A 19,436-nucleotide genomic window follows, 5' to 3' on the forward strand; every position below is an offset into this window, starting at 1 on the left:
CTGTAAAACATTATATAATAACCTGTATGTATATTAATATTTGTGAGGTGCAAGGTGTAAGAACAATATTCAAGTGCAAGAGACTGAAGGTGTGATAGCATTTATTTAATGTTGGATTATTGTGTTGATAATATACATGTATGCCATATAAATTAAAACATTGCCTTGTTATATGTTTGTGTAATATGTAATATATCTATGCATACAAATGTTGAATATGGGGAAAAAAACACAAATGAAAATGGTTTGATTCAACAGTAATTTGTGCGTTCTCATTTAGAATAAATTAATCAAGTATTATAATTAATTAATAGGGTTATGCAGTATCTTTACTCTCATAAACAATATGCATAGTTACAGACTACTGGTACATCTTTTGACATCAGACTCGGACTTCTCTTGAACTGAATTTTAATGTGCGTATTGTTATGCCATTACTTTTCTAAATTGGTTAGAGGTATACGGGGAGGGTTGAGATCTCACAAACATGTTTAACCCCGCCGCATTTTTGCGCATGTCCCAAGTCAGGCCTCTGGCCTTTGTTAGTCTTGTATTATTTTAATTATACTTTCTTGTGTACAATTAGGAAATTAGTATGGCGTTCATTGTCACTGAACTAGTATATAGGTGTAATACCACCATTGATTTCCCCTATTAGTCTTTGTTAAATTTGCACTTTTCAAAAAATTGTGCAGAACTTATCTTTGTTTCAAATAAAGAAATACTTGGCATGAGTAAAGTTTTATCCTGTCCAGTTCTATAGAAAAAGTTTCACATAACATTTCATTGCATATAAGAAAATAACCATCATTGGAAGTTAACCAATCAAATTTCTCCCCTTATTCATCTGTGTACAAGGTTTAGTCATCATGTAACCTCAAGATTACAAAATTTTCTATAGATATCACAAATAAAAAATAATAGTGTTTTGAAATACCCAAGACATATGTTTATGACACAGAAATAGTTTTACTGCAATAGAATGTAGGATTAATTACCTACAACGGTCAAAGGGAATATTTTTTAGACCTACTTTCGTATGTGACGTACCATGATTTGGTGGTCACTGATTACACCTATATTTGTTTAGGGGCCAGCTGAAGGACAACTCCGGGTACGGGAAATTCTCGCTTCATTGAAGACCTGTTGGTGACCTGTTGTTTTTTTTTTTATTTGGTCGTGTTGTTGTCTCTTTAACACATTCCCCATTTCCATTCGCAATTTTACATATTAAAGATAAGATAAGATATTTTTATTCCAATTGAAGTGGCCATGAAGAAGACGATGTTTTATTACCATTAAAAGGTCTCACAAGCGTTGGAGCATAGTACAATATCAGACATTTAAAAAAGGATACAAAAATAGTCTAGTATAAACACATAGAGAAGAAAAGGCAGTTTGAACATCATGAACAACACATATATACATATAAGTTTCCTGACCCAACAAAGAGATCATAAAATAAATTTGCAATGTATAGCAAAACTAGATGAACTCGAAAGTGGTCTATTCCGTTATTTTTATAATGATGCCGTAGCGTGAACTAAACAGACATAGATGAAATAGTCAAAGTATAGGTACTGCAGTCATGTCGTGTAACAATTTTAAAAGGAACAATTTAACAGAACACAAAAGCATCTATCTATAAACACATTCATTGATTAGTCATTACTCACATATATTTGTCGTTCAATGTACATTCAAACAATTAAAAAAAAAATACATAAACAATGTAAGCATACAGGGTTAAAATTCTATAGTATGTAAGAATTAATTTCAGAAATAGACCGAGATTTAAAATAGTCCAAAATAAAGGCAACAGTAGTATACCGCTGTTCAAAACTCATAAATCCATGAACAAAAAACAAAATCGGGGTAACAAACCAAAACCGAGCGAAACGCATTAAATATAAGAGGAGAACAACGACACAACACCGAAACAGACCAATCATCAGACAAAACACCACGAGAATAACAAATATAACATGAAAACCAAATACATGAATTTGGGATAGACAAGTACCGTGCCACGTCTTATCTCAATATCTCAAAAATAAGAGAAAACACAAACGACTCAACGTTAAAATGCAACACACAGAGAAACGAACAATATTATAACAATGACCATCTTCCTGACTTGGTACAGGACACTTTTAAAGGGGAATAAAAGAGGTGGGATGAACCTGGTTTTATGGCATGCCAAACCTCTGGTAAAGTTAAATATAACATTGAAATGACAACATAATATTACAGCACTACAATACAAATAAATAGGAGAACATATTAGACAAAGAAAAACATGATTAATAGATAACAAAAAGCATCAGGTTTAAAATTCAATACGCCAAAAACGCGCCTTGTCCACACAAGACTCACCAGTGACGCCCAGATATAAAAGATCGAAACTGAAAAAAGTACAAAGTTGTACAGCACTGAAGATCAAAAGTTGAAAAGGTTTCGCCAAATACGGCATTGTTTTTATGCCCGGAATAAGAACATTCTTATTATATAGAACAATTCATGCTATTGCAAACAGTAAATTTTATCAAATGAATATGAAAAAAGTAAAATCACAAAAATACTGAACTCAGAGGAAAATCAATTTGGAAAGTCCATAATCACATGGCAAAATCAAAAAACAAAACGCATCAAAAACGAATGGACAAGAACTGTCATATTCCTGACTTGGTACAGGCATTTTCAAATGTAGAAAATGGTGGATTTAACCTGGTTCTATAGCGCTAACCCTCTCACTTTAATAACAGTCTCATCAAATTCCGTTACATTTACATGATGCGTTAAATAAACAGTCACAATCAATAAAATAGTCAAAATATGGGAACATCAGTCATCATCGTATAACAATTTAACAGGACACAACAACATCTTCTATCTACGAACACATGGATTGATTTGAGTGTCTGACGTCAGAAAAATTATATACGTCACATAAATTTGTCGTTCAATGTGCATACAATAGTTATCAAAAGTACCTGGATTATACACAATTTTAAATTTTACATAGGCAATGAGCGCAGACAGGGTTAAAAAATTAAAAGTATGTAATAATAAATTACAGAAATCAAACTAGTCCAAAAGTTATACATAGAATTTATGAGAATCCAAAACTTTTAAAAGGAACAATTTAACAGGACACAAAAACCTATCCACGAACACATGGATCTACTTGAGAGTCCGACGTCAGAAAAATGATATACGTCACATAAATTTGTCGTTCAATGTGCATACAAACAATTTTAAAATTAACATAGGCAATGTACGCATACAGGGTTAAAAAATCAAAAGTATGTAAGAATAAATTACAGAAATAGACCGAGATTCAAACAAGTCCAAAAATTATACATAGAATATATGAGAATCCAAAACTTTTTAAAGGGAACAATTTAACAGGACACAATAACATCTACTGTCTAAGAACACATGGATTGATTTGAGTGTCTGACGTTAGAAAAATTATATACGTCACATAAATTTGTCGTTCAATGTGCATACAAACAATTTTAAAATTTTTTCATAGGCAATGTACGCATACAGAGTTAAAAAATCAAAAGTATGTAAGAATAAATTACAGAACTAGACCGAGATTCAAACTAGTTCAAAAGTTATACATAGAATTTATGAGAATTCAAAAATTGTCAATTCCACTACGCCATTGATTGATTTTGACGTTTGTGGTTCAACGTATAAAGTAATTCATAATAGAAATAAAAAGATCTACACAAAGAAACTGAAGTATTAACTAATTACAGAAAACTAAACCTGAATACATAACGCCTAGATATAAAAGATCGAACATAAAAAAAGGTAAAAAGTTGTAAAGCACTGAAGATCAAAAGTTGAAAGGGTTTTGACAAATACGGCATTGTTTTTATGCACGGGATAAGAACATCCTTATTATATAGAATACTTAATGCTATTGCAAACAGTAAATTTTAACAAATGAATATGAAAGAGATATACATAATGAAACTGAAATATTAACTAATTACAGAAAACTAAACCCAAGTTTATCACAAAATAGACACACATCCGAATCAGTCCAGGCGTCAACGTTATTAAAAAAAATTGTGACGTCACATACGATGGCGAAAAGGCAGAAACGTTATGCCACATTTGAATTTATGAAATTTAGAAACAGCATGACGTCACATATGAAAAACTATCATTCAAAAATGAGATAGAATTAGGATTGATTTAGAACTAAATACTGATAATTCATTTAAACAAAATGCATATTGCAATACTTATTAATAGCAATTAACTGTAATATATATATGTCCAGTTTGTTATGAATCCAACTTCAAACGTAAATAATCGTACAAAATTTAATATAATTAATAAAGAGGAGGTAATTAATTTTTCTATACGTCACACCTAAATATATAATAAGAAGACGTCAACACATTTGACAAAATCTGATGAGAATTACAAATATAACATTAAACATGTAAACTAAATACATGAATTTGGGATAAACAAGTACAGAAACACGTCTTATAGTAATGTGAATTCACATTCAGCAAAACAGTCACAATCGGGAATAAGTCACGTTTGGTAATTAAAAGATTAGACGACATAATGACAAACCACAATCTACCATGTGGTAAAAATGTCCTTAGCTAGTTTGGTTAAAGAGACATCATATGGATCAACCAATTCGTGATGGTGTCCATAAAATTTACGGAGTGTCAATTTTAATCTATCCTCCTCATAACTTTGTTGGAGCAGTTTCTGCGTAAGGAGCACACTCCTGTATATGAAGTCCGTATAGTGTGAACAAGCACGTGAATAGCGTATCAATTGTGATATGTAAACACCATACGAAGGGGCAGAGGGTATGTTACTGCTGAGATATGGGAAATTGATAATTGGGAAGTTGAAATCGTCCCGTTTATCATAGATTTTTGTGTGTGAAGTCGTCCATCTACGTCAATATTGAGGAAAAGATCAAGGTATGAAGCAGTCCTTCTAGTATCAGTAGTATCCTTAATTTCAAGTTCACTGGGATATATGAGATGTAAGTATTGGCTGAAGTATGGGTTGTTCAATGATAAATCATCATCAATATATCGGAAAGTAAAATTAAAGAATTTCGCAAGGTGCTTTTTCTTTTTGTCTTTTAGAAGGTTCTGAATAAATTCTGCTTCATACGAATACAAAAACAAATCAGCCAGCAGGGGTGCACAATTAGTACCCATTGGAATACCGACTGTCTGTTGAAATATAAATCCTCCAAACTCAACAAATATATTGTCGATCAAAAAGTCCAGCATTTTAATAATATCATCTTCAGTATATTTTCTGGAAGATTCAGTGTGATTCTTCACAAAATATGAATTATTGTATCCCAAAACAAGAAATTTGTATCTACGATTCCCATTTTTATAGAAAAAGCTCCAAAAGTTATTTCAATTTATAAGAATCTACAAATATTTCATACCAAGACGCGATTAAATGATTTTGACGTTTGTGGTTCAACGTATTCAGTAATTCATAATAGAAATTTATCATAATGACATGAAATAGAACAACAGTATACTGATGGAATGTTTTAAAGTACAGAGTTACGTTATAAGAACGAAAGAAATACCAAAATCGCATATACAAAACACACCAGCAAAAAATTATGGACAATAAAAACACAAATTAACGGGATGTATAAGTACCGAGCCACGTTAAATGGATATCACATAAAACAATCCAACAATTAAAGTAATATTAAAAATAGAACAAAGACAAATGAAAGAACAATAAAACACGTTGTTAAGATGATAAACAACATCAGAACGCAGAATCTATACATCTGCTGCTGGTTTTTTTCTATGGTTGAATTGTTGTCTCTTTGACACATTCCCTATTTCCATTCTCAATTTTATTATCAAGACTATCATGTATTATTTATGAAGTTGATACGGAATATTTATCAACAAGGTCTTCAGTGATACCTTCCGATGAACTTTTTTTAGAAAAAGGACGAGACGTTCTTTGACATATCCCTGGTTCATCAAATTTCTACTCAGACACTGAAATTAGGAAATATATACCCCATATGCAGGTGAAGTTGGTATATGGGTCATTTTCAAAAAAATGACGAATTTTGATATTGAAAAATTTATTAAAAGCTACTTATTCAAGCAACCCTCTACATAAGCAAATCAAAACATGGATCTACAATCTGTCGACACCTGTAACTTGGCTTTGCACAAGGTCATGTTTTTCTCTGGCTGTTTATGATGTCTTTACACTTAATCCATTGTATGTTGGATGTGTACGGATTGATTGCTTAGTCTTAGAAGCATGATTTTTTTATTAGTTGTTAATGGCTTTGAACTAGCTGTCAGATAACTGCGAGTACTCTCAGATCCGTTCATTGTGTCTTTTCGTGTTGGGATGTATAAGTACCCGGCCACGTCCACTTTTATTGTTTGTCTATCTGATGAGTTAAGCCTTTTTCAACTGATTTTTATAGTTCGTTCTTATGTTGTACTGTTATACCACTGTCCCAGGTTAGGGGGAGGGTTGGGATCCCGCTAACATGTTTAACCCTGCCACATTATTTATGTATGTGCCTGTCCCAAGTCAGGAGCCTGTAATTCAGTGGTTGTCGTTTGTTTATGTGTTACATATTTGTTTTTCGTTCATTTTTTTACATAAATAAGGCCGTTTGTTTTCTCGCTTGAATCGATTTACATTGTCTTATCGGGGCCTTTTATAGTTGACTATATGCGGTATGGGCTTTGCTCATTGTTGAAGGCCGTACGGTGACCTACAATTGTTAATGTTTGTGTCATTTTGGTCTTTTGTGGATAGTTGTCTCATTGGCAATCATACCACATCTTCTTTTTTATATAAACAGTACTTTAAGAACAACATAATAAAAGATGCAATCTTAATGATGTCATACAAGAATATCTTGAAACATTTTTTGATCGGACGGTGGTACAATATTTTGTCAATCATGTTACCATTTTCAAAAGAAATTTTGGGTTATTAAGAAAAGGTTAAGATAAAACGTTATGCTTGTTTTACGTAGCCAATATGATTTTCAAGAGTATAAACTTCTATATATATTCATTCTTTAAAATTTTAGATTATTTGCCAATTTTCCAGGTTGTACTGAAAAATGCCCCTAAAATCTCTTTATTTCATTGGTAACAAGAACTAGATATAGGAAGATGTGGTGTGAGTGCCAATGAGACAACTCTCCATCCAAATAACAATTTAAAAATTAAACCATTATAGGTTAAAGTACGGCCTTCAACACGGAGCCTTGGCTCACACCGAACAACAAGCTATAAAGGGCCCCAAAATTACTAGTGTAAAACCATTCAAACGGGAAAACCAACGGTCTAATCTATATAAACAAAACGAGAAACGAGAAACACGTATATATTACATAAACAAACGACAACTACTGTACATCAGATTCCTGACTTAGGACAGGTGCAAACATTTGCAGCGGGATTCGACCCGTTCGTTTCTGATAATCACTATATAAAAGTCTATCCTGTTACCTTTTTGTCTATCCTGTTACCGATATCAGTTTTGAACCTGCAAATGCTTAATTGGGAAGATTAAGACCTTATTTACCAGTAATACATAATTTTTTCTCGTTAAAATCTAAAACATTGTTACATACACGAGCGAATCGTACAAGTTGAGATATATAAACACCGTTAGATGGTGACAAGGGGACGTCACCATCTAAAAACGGATAATTAACGATAGGAAATGAAAAATCATCCCTTTTATCATAAATTTTAGTGTTCAGCTTTCCGTTAGTGATATAGATACTTTCTTCTTACTTCTGATGCATAGGTTCTTCCCAATTTAATTTATGTAGTAGCTTGAAACTACACTTTATTGTCCAAAAACACAAACATTGAAGGATGAAATGCATAAAAGAGTTCATAATAATTCCTGTGGAATGGTTCTGCTCCATTACTGTGGTACGTCTTGTGGTAGATAGAGTTTCATCCATGGATTGGTGGGAACAAAGCCCTGTGTCATCAACATATGTGGCTAAAACATAATCACCATAAGCTTCAATTTTCTTCTCTTTTGGCATATCTTGTATTAAATATTCAGCAAAGCACCAAGTGTTCTTCTCTCTCTGTACAGGGCCTTTCTAATGCATTTCAAGTCATTTCTCTCCAGATGCTCATCTTCATCATGGTGAAATCTCTCCGAAAATATTGTTATTTTTATGCCCCACCTACGATAGTAGAGGGGCATTATGTTTTCTGGTCTGTGCCTCCGTTCGTTCGTCCGTCCGTCTGTGCGTCCGTTCGTCCCGCTTTAGGTTAAAGTTTTTGGTCGAGGTAGTTTTTGATGAAGTTGAAGTTCAATCAATTTGAAATAAAGTTAACGGTACCAATTTTCTTGCACCAGATGCGCATTTCGACAATACATGTCTCTTCAGTGATGCTCGTGGCCAAAATATTTGAAATCCAAAGCTTATATAAAAGATGAAGAGCTATAATACTTAGTACACATGTTCCCCATGATATGATCTTTCTAATTTTAATGCAAAATTATAGTTTTTACCCCAATTTCATGGTCCACTGAACATAGAAAATGATAGTGCGAAGTTCATGTTAAAGTTTTTGGTCAAGATAGTTTTTGATGAAGCTAAAGTTACATCAACTTGAAACTTAGTACACATGTTCCCTATGACATGAGTTTTCTAATTTTAATTCCAAATTAAAGTTCTGACCCCAATTTTCACGGTCCACTGAACACAGAAAATTTTAGTGCGAGTGGGGCATCCGTGTACTATGGACACATTCTTGTTTAAGACAAAAATAAGAATGAATATCAATCATTAATATTTAAGATAAATAGTGTACAGGTAAATTGGCGCAAATGAGTTCCGAATATTGGCGCAATTGATACAATTGGAAAACAAAATTTGGCGCAAATGATACCCCTGAAAAACAGTAATTGGCGCAAAAAGAATGCTGCCGTGTAATTAATCAAAATTGTTGGTAACAGCATAGACATGAAAAAAGATACAAATCGGATTAGCAGCGGATTTAGAACGGGATTATCGGGATAAATTCGTTTGGAAACGGTTGAATATCGACGCTTCCTGAACAATACATGATTAAATTATTTTTTTTACAAATTTTAGTTAAAGTTTGAATTTCCATCCACGATTCATAGGATCTTGATCAGACTTTTAATAAATTTTAATCGGGAATGGTCCTGCCAAGAACGGCAGTAAACATCTTGAATGTGTGACCCCAGCTTAACAGGATAGACATAAACCTCCCTTACGCTGATTGAATTTAGTGTACAATGATAAAGAAGCTACGAGGTCCGTGTAACACTTATCAATTCAAATATAAAAAAGAAGATTTGGTATGATTGCCAATGAGACAACTATCCACAAAAGACCAAAATGACACAAACATTAACAATAAAAGGTCACCGTACGGCCTTCAACAATGAACAAAGCCCATACCGCATATAGTTTTAAAAGTTATGAAATTTTAATTTTTTGGAATTTTGATCAAAGTTTTAAAATATCAAAATTTTTACATCAGTGTTAAAAGGTACCCCTCTTTTCGCCCCTTTTCTTTTTTTTATTAAAATATTTAAAAATCAATCTTTCAAAAAGTGAAATTATCAAAATTGCACGTTAGGTTTAGTATTTTAAAAGTTTGATCAAATTCCTAAACTATCAAATTTATACCCGATATTTAGAATTTCAATATTTCAATAATTTGGTTGAAATTTCAAAATTTCAATAATTCGGTTGAAATTTCAAAATTTCAAAACTTTTACACAATTTGAACTTTTGATATTTTAAAACTTTGATCAAAATTCCAAAAATCCAAAATTTAAAACTTTTTAAATTTTTGAATCGATAAGTGTTACACGGACCGATTTGATATATTTCGTACTATTTGATTATAACTAAGAATGATTATTATCAGGGCCGTGTTTACATCAGTGTTAAAAGGTACCCCTCTTTTCGCCCCTTTTCTATTTTTGATATTTTAAGACCCTCTTTCACTGCGGACAGAATTTTAGTCAATCTAATGGACAATTCTTTAGTTGAACATGAAGGTGAGCCTGCAATTAAACGTTGTTTGTATGGAATTTTATGAAGTTTTGGTATCCAATACATACAAAGTAAGTCCACCGATTTGGTGTTCAATGTAATGTTTATTGAAGCCATGAAGGATTTATGATTTGCTAAAATCTCATCCTTGTCAAATGGTATGTCTTTGTATGTGGGATTACCTAATTAAAGGACCCCAATAACTTGATTTTTATGAAATCAAACAAAGTTTAATTTTGGACCATTTTGACCTCGATGTATATCAATTTGATAACAGGGCCCAAAATGGATTTTGGACCTTAAGGTGAGAGGTACGTAAATGAACGATTCGAACAGGAAAACGGGAAAAATTGCATTCTTTGTTATGAGAGTTTAACTTATCCCCCTTACACTAGACAAATATTTTCAAGATTTCGGAAGATATTCCGCTTCGTCGGAAAAATGGTAATTTGGTGGAAAAGTATTCAATACTTTTCATTAAAATTTAAAAAGGTGCAGTTATTGTAAGTGAAATGTCTTGTCCGAATTAAACATTGCTTCCCTCCCTAGACATTGCGTGATGGTCGAAGAATGGTTGAGTTGGGGTTACTAGCTTACCAACTTAAAGCTTGTAAGAACTGCAATGCACCATTATTTCTACACCACTGCTCAAAAGAACAAAGATATGGTCTAGGAAGTATTTTGTATATGCCTTGTGGCAGCTGTCACTACACAAACTCAATTAATACTGGGAGAGTGGTGTACTTATTTTCGCCGGGGACACAATTTCACCGTTTTATGATTTTGAAGTGTAAAAACTTGAAAAGATGGAAGAAATATGTATGGCACGCCTGAACCACTTTTATTAATTAATCTTAGATTATCTCAGATAAATTAGGTTTATCTGAGATAATCCCGGTTTATCTCAGATAAACTTAGATTATCTCAGCTTAATTCAAATTCGAAAAAATCCTAGTGTATCTCAGATAATACAGAAAATTCATTATCTGGAGAAAATCCCGGTTTATTTGAAAATATTAAGAAAAGCTAGGTTTATCTGAACGATTTTCAGATAATCCTAATTTATCTCCAGATAATTGATTATCTGAATTTCAGATAATTCATTATCTCATTTTCCAGATAATTCAGTTTTAAAAATACCAAAGAATAATGTAACGAGTGTTCTGATTGGACGACAATCGTTTGCCAGATTATTTTTTAAAAATACCGTCAGATAATTCATTATCTCATTTTCCAGATAATTAAGGTTTATTACGGATTCTAAATATACCAAAGAACAATGTAACGAGTGTTATAATTGGACTACAATCGTTTGCAAGATTTTATATGAAAAATAGTTTTTATACCGTCCTTTTTTAGAAGAGGGGCGACGTTCTGCACACGGCACGCAATTAACAAACTACTTACGGTGTGGACATCATCGTTATTGACACCAGTCCTGGACAAGCGAAATTTGTTGAATAAATTAAAAAAAAACTGTGAAATACAGAAGGGCTGATTAGATACAATATACATCATATACTTGAAACATACTTAATAAACACATTTGTTAGCTGTTTTGACGCTAACTGACTGTTTATTACTGACGGCTAATTTCCGGGGGATAATAATTGAACTCTCATATTCATTTAATCAGTCGATTTTAATCTTTTGATAATGACAACGGTTTTGTAAAATAATTAAATTTAACTATTTCGTCATGTGTCAGTAAACAAATAGAGATGAAAATCAAGTAATCCAATACACAAATAATGCACGATTCAATAATAGAAAAACAATTATTTCATCATGGTTATTGATATGACATACTTTTCATTTTGCTTTCAAAATAATTAAATACACTCATTAACACTAGAACACACCCGCGAAATCGCGGAACGTTGTGCACGATGTTCCTACAACTTAACGTTACACTGAAAATGCGACGTCAAAGAGGATTTTTCGAAATTTTAACGTCGAATTTGTAAGTTTCATTCGGGTTGTTTTGTGTTGTTGGTTATTTTTGTCTCTGTTATTATTCTTTTAAAGTCTTTTAACCACGAATTGCCTCAAGTTGTGGATATCGATTTAACACCTGCAAAATGCTGTATTGTAAGTCATGTAAGAAGGAAAAATAAGACGGAAAGTTTTTCCATAAATAAATTAAAACAAAACTACATGTATATATGTACAAAACTTTTTAATCACATGCTGCTAAAATGTCATGATGCATATCATCTGTCATTATAAATTTTCCATACCTTGATTCCACCCCAATACAAATATATCTAACACTGTTCAAGTAAATTAAAGACTTTTTTCCCTTGATTAATTTGAACTGAATATTGTTTCCATTAACACATAATTTATCAAAATACAACCCTTCAATTAATTGAACCCCAGCTTGAAAAGTGTTTCCCCAGTCATCAAAAGTTGATTGATTTAGTTTTTTAACGTCGGATAAACACTTTAAAATATAATAGTTCTCTCCTGGATCGTCCGTAAAAGCGGATAAAATAATTCCGGGTTGAATCAATTCAATGAAAGTATTTTCATTGCTATTTGCGATAAGTCTTTCGGTTAACTCTGTTTCATGACAAAGTTTATATATACGAAAAATTCCGGCTTCGCTAGTACAAGAATTGTATTCATCGGGACAGTTGGAACAGTCGTAGCAGGACAAGTCTCGAATTAAACCAGTTCGAGGACTCGTACTTCTGATTTGGTGAATACACCTTACTGACGGAACGACTTTAAAAGATCTTGTTCTATTTCAGGGAACTTCCTCAACATATCTAAAAAATCGACGTTTGCATATAGCGGACTGCCTTGGAGTCTCTAAATTGTCCTTAAAAAGTTATAAAAATCATTTGCATTTTGAATAAACAATTTTCCTCTCGCCACTGCAAAATCAGCTTGATTTTTTATTAACCCCCCTGCCGCATCTTGTACTCCTTTGGCATGTGATGTTTCAAAATAGTTTCTAACTATATTGAAACCAAAATCTTGTTTTGCATAGCTTATATCTCCGGAACAGTGCCTTGATTTATATTGTGTGGCACACCCGTCTGTAAATTTGTGCATGGTTTTCATATCATAGTTAATACTCTTTAGGTAATCCGCTATTTGCCGTTGCGCCTCATGTGAAAAATTATGATCATGAACTTGATCAGGACTTATAACAAAAAACTGTTCTTTAACTAATCCAGCATTAACTTCAGGATCGGACGGACCGTCTAGATTTTCAATTGGATGCCTATAAATCACGGATACATGTATCGAAACTTCCGTTTTCTGAAAATAGCATGATTTAATTTCAATTTTATCTTTACACGAATAGTTTTCAGAAAATTCATGAATGCAAATAGCTTCATTTTTTTCAAGTTGCTCTTAATTAATTTCAGTTGTTCTGTTTGCCATTTTGCACGAAAAACGTGTGCTGAAAACTTTGATATCAATTCAAGAAAGTACTTGAACATTTCTCCCGGTTTTGTGTTCACCTTCACAAGGCACAGCTCTTCCTTTTTCCGACTACCGTCAATATCTTTTTTTTTAAATTTCAACACAGGATTTTTTTAATTATCTGGAACTTTTAATTGAAAAAAATTTAGCACAAACTTGTTACGTCGGAAATAAGCTTTTTCGGATTTTTGACGTTTTCCGACGTTGGGACAAAATGGCTACCGTTTTGTAAATATTCGTATCATTTTATCACTTTTAGACTCAAATATGTAGTAAATAAAAAAAAATTCTTGTGATCTTGTTCTCTTCGTGTATCTAACTTTTGTTTTAATAAATTATAAACAACTTATTGAAATATCAGGTAAAAAAAACACATTTAGAGCTTTGACAAATGAAATATCAAGTGGGACAAAACGGCTACCGGTTGAAAAACGACTGCGTAGAGAAGATTTTTTAAAATCTACAATTTTTGAACTCACGAACAAGGAGGCAAATATTTGGTCTATCGGAAGATGTTATTATTATCTTACCTTTTTAAGACATTTTCTTCTATATATACTCATAGAATTCACTTTTTGTCGTTAAGTCAACGAAAAACGTCGTTGGACATATTTCTTGTTTAAGCTTAATCTGCTGTCACCGAGTCAACAAAAATTTGACAAAAAAACGGCTTTTAAGTCACAAAGAACCAACACACGTCGTTGTTCCCGCCAAGTTTCGGGAAGATCAGAGAATAAGAAATAGCATCACTATACATAAAAGTTAAAACAGTTGTTTGAAAATGTAACGTTGGACATCCGTTTTCTTGCATAACTTTGTTGTTTAAATCGTCAAATATTTTAGATATAACTAAGTATATGACCAAGAGCTAAAACAATATAATTAAAAACATTTTCTGAATTTATTTTCATCTTGGAACGTGTTTGCCGACATTTTTTTTTGTTTTGCGATGGAATTTCGAAGATTCTGTTTTAAATCCCAGAGGTTGTATGAACAGCGTGCGTAACGTTGAGGCATTCAGAGCGTATTTGAAAGGATGTAAAGTGTCGTAGGAAGAATTTTTTAAAAGATTTTATGACTTGAGAATTTCAGGAAAAGAATCAAAAGTACTAAAAGGTACTTGGGGACAGGAAAATGTTTTTTAACCCTCCTCCGTTATTTCCAAAATTCCCATTTTTTGTTTTCTATTAATTTCATTATGAACATACATTTAGTGTACATGTATTATGAACATTCCAGTCAGAAGCCTGTAATTCAGTGGTTCAGTGATATTTGTTTTTCGTTCATTTTTTGTACATAAATAAGGCTGTTAGTTTTCTCAATTGAATTGTTTTACATTGTCATTTCGGGGCCTTTTATACCAGACTATGCAGTATCGGCTTTTGCTTATTGTTGAAGGCCGTAAAGTGACCTTTAAATGTTAATTTCGGTGTCAGTTTGGTCTCTTGTGGAGAGCTGTCTCATTGGCATTCATACCACATCTTCTTTTTTTGTAAAACATTTAGTGACTTGATAATTTCAGAAAAGGTATCAAAAGTCATAGGTAATTTGGGACAGGATAATGGTTTTCCTAGCCCGGCTCCTCCTTTTTCCACAAAAAAATCCTTTTTTTGTTTGTTCTCTATTAATTTTAATGACACATGAATAATTTTAGCGCTTATCTGTATATAATGAACTGTCATTACAGGGTGGTCGGGACTGAGCGGATTTAGGGGGCCCGCCCCCCTCTTTCTTGAAAATAATTGGTTGCTTATATAGGGAATCACTGAAGCATGACCGGAGCGGGCCCCTCTTAGGCAGTCAACGGGCCCCTGCGTATGAAAATTTCTGGATCCGACACTGCAGAGGGGCCCTGATCCCAATATCCCGGGCTTAAAACATGAAATCCTGAGGTTCTGAATTTATTATACAAATTAAATATCTCGACATCCCGAAATTCGAATAAAGAAATCCCGGATCCCGAAATGGTCAATCCTGAAATTTCTATCTTAAAAACACCCGTTCCAGACGTCCCGAAAGTGTATTTTCTTTTTACAGTCACTTCTCAGTTTAATAATTGATCCACAGCGGTCATTGATTGATTATTCAGACCCTCTCTATTAAATAAAACCTGGCGGACTGCCGTGGATAGAAAACTTGAAAATTATATCAGACAGAAAAATACACTTTATTCGTAGTATATGTATTTATTTCAAAGAAAAAAAGAAAAACGCAAACCGGGGTTCTAATTTGACTTAAAATTCATCTAATGACGGATATAAGACAGAAAATACACTGTATTCGTAGTATTAATGTATGTTCAAAGTATACAGAAAAACGCAAACCGGAAAGCTAATCTGACTTAAAATTTTGCCCAATGACGGAAACATATCCGGACGTCTTTTTTCTCGTTTTTCACCCAAAATAACTCAATCCGAATAACCATATGAATGGATGACAAATGCGATTATGCACTGTACCCATAGGACACAGAGGCATGATGATTAATTTATTGTGGAAAGAAGAGAAGCGACACCCAAAATGAGGTCTTCTCGTTTAAAAGTATAGATATTTAAACAAACTCATCCTTCGGATTCGTTTGCTTAAATATGCTAACTCGTAAAAACCATGGTATATATAGTACATAACAGGCATAGGTTTGACAATCATGCATGTCACCCGTAATTACATTTACATGTAAAAATTTCCCTATTTGGATCCAGATTTAAAAACAGAATGAAGAGGGTTTCTCCTGTTTCTTAGCGAGTAATTTAAATCTGGCTTTAAGGTTTAAACTCTGATTTCATGAGTAAGACACATGGTATATAAAATTTGTAATATAAATAAATTGATTGACAGCTTCCAGACCTTCAACTAATATTGAAAATTGATCACGTTACAGTTTTATCCAATGAAATGGAAGCTCGCGCAAGTCACTTTGCACTTCGTGTATGATCGTCTGTGTATTTCATGTAATAAAACCCCTGAATTTGCAGAAAGAAAAGAGGATTAAATAATTATTCTGATGACAGTAGGAATGTTTTTTTTGTTTTCAATGTATCATACAAGGAATAATATTCAATTACTGTCTTCATCTATTTGAAAAATACTTTTCTTCCCTTATTTTATTAATTCGATTATTAGATTATTTATTAAAACACAATTTTAATGATAAAACAATGTATTTAAACAGTGGCGGATCCAGGGGCGTAGATATTGTACGTCCCTCTGATTGATCGCAAAAAAAAATCATGTTTTTTTTCACAGATATATATTTGTAGCCGATATTCATTCTCTTTTATATACGTACCTACACCCTTTATAAATCAAAATTTAATTGAATTTTTGCAAAGGAAATGATAATTTTACATTTCATATTTTTCAAAACTGAAAGAAAAAACATTTAGTGATTGTTTCCAAAATTAAGGGAATTCGTAACAATCCTATATAGTTGAAAATGTGGTACACATAATTTATTGCTTTTTCTTATAAAATGAAGATCTTGACTTTTTAGTACGTTTTACAGTTTCCTAAATATTTTAGAGGCGGATACATTTTAAAGAAAAAGGTGGAGCTTCAGCCATGGAATAACATGAACATGAATATGTTATACCATGGCTGAAGCTCCGCCTTTTTTCCTTTGAAATCTAGTTGAGTTGCATATTTAATTAGCAAAGTATGGTACAACATAAATTTGCATATAATATACCATGGTTTTCCCTCACCACACTTTTTAAGCAAATTATTTCATAAAAACATCAAAGGAAAAAATCAAATTTATGTTACAAATGGGAAATAAATATACAACCTCCCCCAATAAATGTTGACATAACAGGAAAAAAGTAATAAAAGTTTCTTTTAAGACTGCTCAAAACAAAACAAAAAATAACTAATGCACGAAAAAGATATTTTGAAAGATTAACATTCCTAAGGTTTCTGTTTTATATTTTTCTCTTATCTTTTATTCTAAATTAAATTATCACTTCTGACTGAAACTAAAAAAGAGTTATAAGCGAGTAATGGATAAGAGCATTCGTAAACATAGAAAGCAAATTAGACACAAGATAGAAAACTTAAAATCGATTAACCCGAAAGAATACTGGAAGATTTTGAACGGTGGTAAAAGGGGAAACAATCCATGTGTACATATTTATATTTTGTTTGATTATTTTAAGAATTTAAATATAGGAAATTCTGAAGATGAAGAGATTGTTTTAGAAAATCAGAACAATGTAAAAGATTTAAATGTTATATTAAATTCACCTATTACAGAAGAGGAAATTGAAAAATCTTTGAGAAAGTTAAAAAAAATAATAAATCCTCTGGTGATGATATGATTGTAAATGAATATTTAAAACACTCTTTTAGTGTAATGTCACAGGTGTTTGTGAAACTTTTTAATATTATATTTGACAGTGGAACTATCCCTGATAATTGGCTTTCTGGAAATATAATAACTTTATTTAAGAATAAAGGTAACAAACATGATCCTAGCAATTTTAGACCTATAACAGTTATAAGCTGCTTTGGGAAATTATTTACTTCTATTTTGAATTCACGTTTGAATAAATTTTCCGATGATTTTTGTTTACTATGTCCGAATCAAGCTGGTTTCAGAGAAGGTTATTCTACTACAGATAATTTATTTGTTATCTACATGCTTATTAGTATCATGAAAAATAAGAAAAAGAAACTGTTCTGTGCATTCGTAGATTTTGCTAAAGCCTTTGATACTGTTTGGAGAAAGGGTCTTTGGCATAAATTACTTGTGAATGATATTAACGGTAAAATGTGTAATGTAATTTTTAATATGTACACTGGTATTAAATCTCGTATTATGTATAATGGTTAAATGTCAGAATACTTTTCATGCAATATCGGTGTAAGACAGGGTGAAAATGTGTCTCTTTTTTTATTTTCATTGTATTTGAACGACCTTCAACAGTTTATTGAAGAAAAAAATGTATGTGGTTTAAATTGTATTACTGATGAAATAGAGAATGAGTTTGATATCTACTTAAAACTGAAAATTAAAAATGTGTTATTATACGCAGATGATACAGTGTTATTTTCGGATAATGCATCCAATCTACAGTTGCAATTAGATATATTCTTTGAATAAAAATATTGCAGTACCTGGAAATTAAAAGTTAACACAAGTAAAACTAAGATAACATTTTTTTCTGGTGGTAGATTACCCAAAAATATTAACTTTATATATGACGGAAATGCATTGGAGATAGTCAATGAATTGACATATCTTGGGTTGAATTTTTCAAGAACAGGTAGCTTTATGAGTGCTAAGAAGATTTTAGTTGAAAAGCAAATAAAGCAATGTATGAAGTATTGAAAAATGGGAGGTTGCACAACTTGTCAGTGAAATCACAATATGATCTTTTTGATAAAATTGTGAAGCCAATTCTCCTGTATGGGTGTGAGATTTGGGGTTTCAGTAATACTGATATTATAGAAAAAGTGCATCTAAAATTTTGTAAACTATTATTAAACCTTAAGAAGTCGACACCCAATTTTATGATTTATGGTGAACTTGGTATTTATCCCATGTCTTTATATACACAGCTGCGTATGGTTAATTTTTGGTCAAAAATGGTTAACGGGGATGATAACAGTAGGTCAGGTTGGTTGAAACACATTAAAAATATATTAGATAAATGTGGATACAGCAATATTTGGTTGTCACAAGGAAATTTCAATTCTAAGTGGTTGGGTATTAGTTTAAAACAAAAGTTATTTGATCAGTTTCAACAGAAATGGAGAGCTGATATTGACTGTTCGCCAAAACGTTTGGCCTACAAATTGTATTAACAAAATTTTAAATTTGAGGAATATCTGAATATTTTAAATGTTAAAGATAGAATTACATATTGTAGATTTCGTACGGGTAACCATAAGTTACCCATCGAAA

The sequence above is a fragment of the Mytilus trossulus genome, chromosome 3 (assembly GCF_036588685.1).
Source record: "Mytilus trossulus isolate FHL-02 chromosome 3, PNRI_Mtr1.1.1.hap1, whole genome shotgun sequence".
Taxonomy (NCBI): domain Eukaryota; kingdom Metazoa; phylum Mollusca; class Bivalvia; order Mytilida; family Mytilidae; genus Mytilus; species Mytilus trossulus.